The sequence below is a fragment of the Oryzias latipes genome, chromosome 8 (assembly GCF_002234675.1).
Source record: "Oryzias latipes chromosome 8, ASM223467v1".
NCBI lineage: Eukaryota > Metazoa > Chordata > Actinopteri > Beloniformes > Adrianichthyidae > Oryzias > Oryzias latipes.
The window spans coordinates 15,756,373-15,762,050 of record NC_019866.2 but is presented as its reverse complement, the minus strand read 5'-3'; the positions used below and the strand labels follow the sequence as shown (position 1 = coordinate 15,762,050).

Here is a 5,678-nt window from a genome sequence, read left to right as displayed (position 1 = left end):
AATTCATAAAGAATGACATTATTAGTTTGAGCTGAGTAATCTAAAGATCCTACAATTTCAGGGCATGGGAAATCATCAATTACCCCTCTAAGACAGCATCTAAAAAATGCATGCATGAGTGTTAGTTTAGTGCTGAAATAAAATGTTGAAGACATTTTAAAAATGACGGCAGCTGTTGTGCAGTGGTAGAGTGATCAACCTATGATGAGAGAGTTGCATGATTGGTTCCTGTCTTGCCTGCCCATGTGTCAAAGTGAACCCCACTTTGGTCCTGGTGGTCACAGGATGCCAGCACTATTATAAACAGTGTGTGGATGGGTAAATGGGAATGTGACTGTAGAGCGCCCTGGACCTTAACTAAGGCAATCAGTATAGAATTATATACCATATGCTATTTAATAACACATTTATCTACCATTACTACTATTAGAGTTTTTTTTAATGTTTTACTGTACATTTCTGCCATGTAGTTCATACTCTTTACACTAGGGGGCAGTAGAGGGATTACCCCCCCCCCCCCCATTTCAAAGCTTTATGGTGAGACTGACTAATCTCTTATTAAAAAAAAAACAAAAGATAACTACTTGTTGTATCGAAAGAATACAAAATTTGTTGATTGAAATTTGAGCCGGCGGCCAAGGAAGATTTCCTGAACACTCATGTCAATATTTTTGCATCTTAAGCTAACATTGTTGTGAGCAAACTCTTACCAGATCACCCAATTTATATTAAAAAAAATTAGATTGCAAAAAATGATTTTGTGGATTTCATCAAAGGGATTTAAGAAATATTTAAATAATTACATTAAAAAAAGAAGTTTCTCTGAATTCTTTGATGTAGTGGGCTTTACCGGGTAAACCATCTTCATGTCCATACCTTACAGCCTCTGTTTTTGTTTTTATTAAATTATTGATACCGTCTTTTTGAATCTGAGCTCATCTGGGTCCCATTTCAATGACATTTGTGGCACATGCAGCATGAACAGTTCATTACTCATAGTCTGGAATCACTTCTCCCATTTGTTTGATCATCTCACTTGGAAGAACAGTCTGTACTGCTGCTACTTAATGTCTGCACGTGTTCTTACTATCTTGACTCATCCCACTGTTGATCTTGTCTCATCTTACCTGAGCTCCACCTATTCCATGTAAAACTTTGCTTAGGAAGTATAAAAAAACACAGTCCACAGTCCACTAAGCTTGTAAAACAAACCATATATTTCACAACAGTAAAACATGCAATAACTGAGAAACAGAAACAGGACGTGTATCAGACATGAGGATGTTTATGCATTCCGCAAGATTACAGAATAGGCACAAAATAACCATTTTTAAATAGAGAGAAAGCAACAAGATCTCTTGATACAAAAACACAAAATCATCTCGAGAATTTGTTCTGATTTAGCAAAAAAATAACAACATTACACAGCTTTGTAATAAAACTGAAGCCAGTCTTTATTTTCCTCATTGGTTTTGGATCTGCTTCCTTCTGTTCTGATTCGAGGACAGGCACAACAGGTACAGGATGAGACTTACCTATCAACTGCAACACTGCAAGTAAATCACACAAAAGTCAAAAAACATCAGAAAAAATTGAGACATAATAAAAGTTCAGCTGGTGGAAAACACAATCTGGCTCTTCCAAGCTTTTAGGTGTTGTTTCTCCTAAAATGGAAAAAAATCTGCTGCCATCTAGTGGAGAACAGTGGTTTTTTTATGCATAGATACAACAGAAGGTACGGAAAGTACCACTTTACATTCTTTACATACAATTTCGAAACAATAAAATAACAGCACTTAAAAAGTTAAAGCAATGTAAAAGTAATTACAACTTTTTAAAATTAAATCTTTACTTTATTGTAGCCATTTGCCAAAAAAAATGTTCATTTTATTTCTCAATAATGTAAGCTGGGTGGCCCATTTTCATAGTATTAAACAACATATTGTAATACACATCGAGATAGTTGTACTTCTTTGTTGAAGTCCAACTCTGTTTAATTAGACTGATTGGACTTGATCAGAAAAGGCACATTTGATCACTGAAATAAATGGAGAATTATGTCCAAAAGTTTTTAAACATTTTTTTTTCTTTTTACAGTAATAAATTAGTCATAATGTCTGTCTCTTTACCACATAAAAGTCATCGTCATCATCATCAACACAATTTCTATCACAAAAGTATTCTGCTGGACTTTGACTGTGCCTCTGTTGGACACACTTTTCATTTCTAAGATATTGTCACACAGAGGAAGCCTAGACAGTACGCAGCTATAATTTTGGTCCTGGTTTTCTTTCTCAATTGATATGGTACTTATGTAACCATAAAAGCCATTCTCATTCTTTATCTCCGTTGTATTGCTGGCATTTGTTAAGTTATTTTGTCCTTGGAGCCAGTGAATGTTGGCGCTCGGGTAAACTCCTTCAAACTGACATGTGAGGAGAGACCCATTCCGCCTGATGTTACCACTTCCAGGGCAGCCTGCAAAGATCAGATTAGTTTGCATTAATGAAAAGGTACATATCAAACCAGAATGTGAATATTTGGTTGAGCTCCAACTTACAGTTTACTTTAACAAGAGTTTTCTCATTCACTATTCCTTGGTTTGAATGCATCTTGCAGATGTATTCTCCTCCGTCATCTGGCGTTATATTGGTGAGCGTTCCAAGTAGTAAGATTGGCGAAGTTTCATTTTGGAGATGGCAGTAAAGTCCGTGGTCAGTTTTTGCAGGGCTGTAATCACAAGTTGCTTTTCTATGCACCCATTCCAAGGTTTTGATAATTAAGCCCGCCGGGTTTGTGGAATTGACTTCACACGTTAAATTCAAGGTTTGTCCACATTCTGCTTGAACCCAAGAATTGGTCAGTAGTCGTAATTCACTGACTGCAAAGGGGGAAAAAATATGACAATTTCAGTATTCCATATTAGACAATTTTGTTCTTTTGTTATATTGTAAGACTTTTTTTTTTTTTTTACAAATGTTTAAACCAATAAACCAAAAAAGTCAAGCTAAATTAATGTAATTGTAAAGAAAAAACTTGAAAACCTGTTTTAATACAAATTCTGACATCACTGTTTTTTTCATTTGAAAATTGAAAACTTTTATTACAGAACCCGAAATGTTTGGCAGGTTGGGGTGGTCAGTAAGGCAATCATAGGCAGCTCTAACTGGTAAACTGCCTCAGACCAGAGCTCTCACTGGGGTGGGGTTTTGGGGTGGTTGGCATGGGCTCACCCCTGGGTGGGTTCCCTCTTGGCTCTTCACTTTTTGTGTGGGTAGGGTGGGGTTTACGGGTCGGCTCTCCTTGCAATGTGGTCCCCGGGGAGACTTCGGTCCCTTTGGGGCCCATATTTTGGCCCCAAAGGGCCAAGGTAGCAGTTAGACTTTGGGCCTAACTGCGACCTTAGACATGTAGGAACCCTTGGTGGGTGGGTGCTTGGACATTACTGTCTCCATCGGTCCTCTGGCTAGGCCATGAGCCAGGGATCACCTCATATCTGAGTCTTAGGGGTGTGTGTATCCCTGTGGTGCTGATTCTGGTTCCTTGCCTCTGAGTGCTGGGCCTCTAAAAAATACCATAAAGGGGGAGCTTGCACCCCCACTTTTCTTAGGCGTCCTCCCCTTGGGTGAAGGGGAGTGGCCCCTGCCTTGCTCTCCACTGAACATCCCGTTGGTTGGGTGGGTGGCTGCCTAGGGAGTGAGGTGGGACTTAAGTGCCTGGGATCAGGGTGGTGGGCTGCCTGTCTGGGGATCAATAACCCCCTATTGTAACAGCAAAAGATGACCAACACAAGAGGCTTAAGCTCTTATCTGTTAAGATAAGTTCTAGGACGAGTAAGAAAAAAAAAAGAAAACATTTTATCATACATCATAAAGTTTATACGTTTTTTTTTGTCTGGACATTTGTCTCTAGAGAATCACAATAGTAACAAAAGACCACCTACTAGATAGTTACAAATCAGCATCCTGTACTTCATTTTCACAAAATAACGTTATATTTCAATTTTTTACCATCTAAATGAAATTCTACCAACACATTGTTGAGATTTGGAAAATAATGTTATAAAAATGCATAAAATCCCATTTTGCTTTTTAACAGTCTGAACCCATGTTTTCATAATCATGCGAAAATACTTACCAACAACACCGACCATGAAGATGAAACAGAAGATTGTGCCGCCGCCAAAGTTTCTCTTTGGAAATCCCATGACACTGTTTTCCCCTGAATGAAAAAGACGTACTTCAAAAAAGCCCCCAAAAAATATGAGCACGAGATTCGTTGCACACAAACAACAGGATGTTTGTATGGACTCACAATAGTGTTTTCTCCCACACAAAAAAATAAATTTAAAGAAATCTTCCTCAGGCTGCACTCGTGTAAACTTTCTCTAACACGGTTTGATTCTCACAAAACTCTGTGAGTGAATGAAGGACTTGCACTTCATACTCTGCACAAAAGACCCCAACACGAACATGAGCAGACTTGTTTAGGAATGTGAAATTGAAGGCAAGCGAATAATGGCTCAGTCTCAATCTTAGAGAAACATCAACTCATTTTGACAAAACTGTTTCACTTTGTATCCATTTTTAGGATTTGTTTCATGTCTGATCGTCCTTTAAAAATCATCACTTTTTTGCTATTGTAGCACTAAATGTAAAATTCAGGATAATCTTTTTTGTCATATGTCAATAATTGCAGTTTTAACAAATATATGGATTAACTGAACAGTGAAAATATTACCTGGGTTGGAGATGCTTGATAGTCAACCTGCTGGGTGTCAGTATTTTGTTCTCTTCATAAAGAAGCCTTAAGGCGTTGAGTTGATTGCACTTGAACATGAGAAGACTTGTTAAAGATTGTGAGGAAGAGAAAACCAACAGAGTAAAAGTTTGCACTGCCCTTAGTCACAAAAACAGATCAACTCTAGAAATGTATTTTAGGAACTGACACTAAGATAAAACTTAATTGCTCTTTTTTATCGGCTAAAATAACAAAAATGGTAAATGATTACTTGTGAATTAGCATTAAACAAATGGCGTCAGTATCCTGGTTATAGGTATTTATAAATACATGTATGAGAAATACCAATGCAATGAGACGTTTCACTGCCTCAAACTTAATGGCTCTGTAAACCAAACACTGTCATGAACGCTAACACCATATGTGGAGTGCTAATTCACAAGTTTCAATAAATCAAGTTTCATTTCTTAGAAAAATGTTGTAGTTGCCTTGTGTTTTAAAATATTTTGGTCTTTTGTGCTTTTGTAAAAGCGTTCCCAGTGGTCTTTCTATTATGATTATGCTTAGTTAAACTCAAAAAAACTTGTGTTGTTTTCTAGAAGATCGTTTCTGCAGAGCAACAGAAGTTCATTAGAATTTCACCTCTGAGTGTGGGCGAGACTGTTGGCGCAGTGTAAGCCCATCACTGCAACCCGTCATCCATCTGCTTACAAGCTCTCCCGCTAGTTTACAGCCCTTCACAACCCCAACCTAACATTACCGGGGAAACGAAAATGGCGAGCAATTTCAGAGGAATCCAGCTGTACGGTTTTTGTGTAAACTTCATCGGGAAAACAAAGACGTATTTGGATCAAGTCGTCCACAAGTGAATACATCTGAATACGCGAAAACGATCTTTTTTAAAACTGCATTTTTTTTGTCTGCTCCTGCTTCACAAT

General features: G+C 37.8%; 1 long non-coding RNA gene across 1 annotated transcript; it reads right to left on the bottom strand.

Annotated features, from left to right (window-relative positions):
• Nucleotides 1-1,197: 1,197 nt before the first annotated feature.
• Nucleotides 1,198-4,465, bottom strand: LOC101159827. Its single transcript, XR_909183.3, has 3 exons — nucleotides 4,138-4,465; nucleotides 2,561-2,881; nucleotides 1,198-2,478 (listed from the first exon to the last, which is right to left on the bottom strand). It is a non-coding gene; the product is annotated as an uncharacterized LOC101159827 (long non-coding RNA).
• Nucleotides 4,466-5,678: the final 1,213 nt, after the last annotated feature.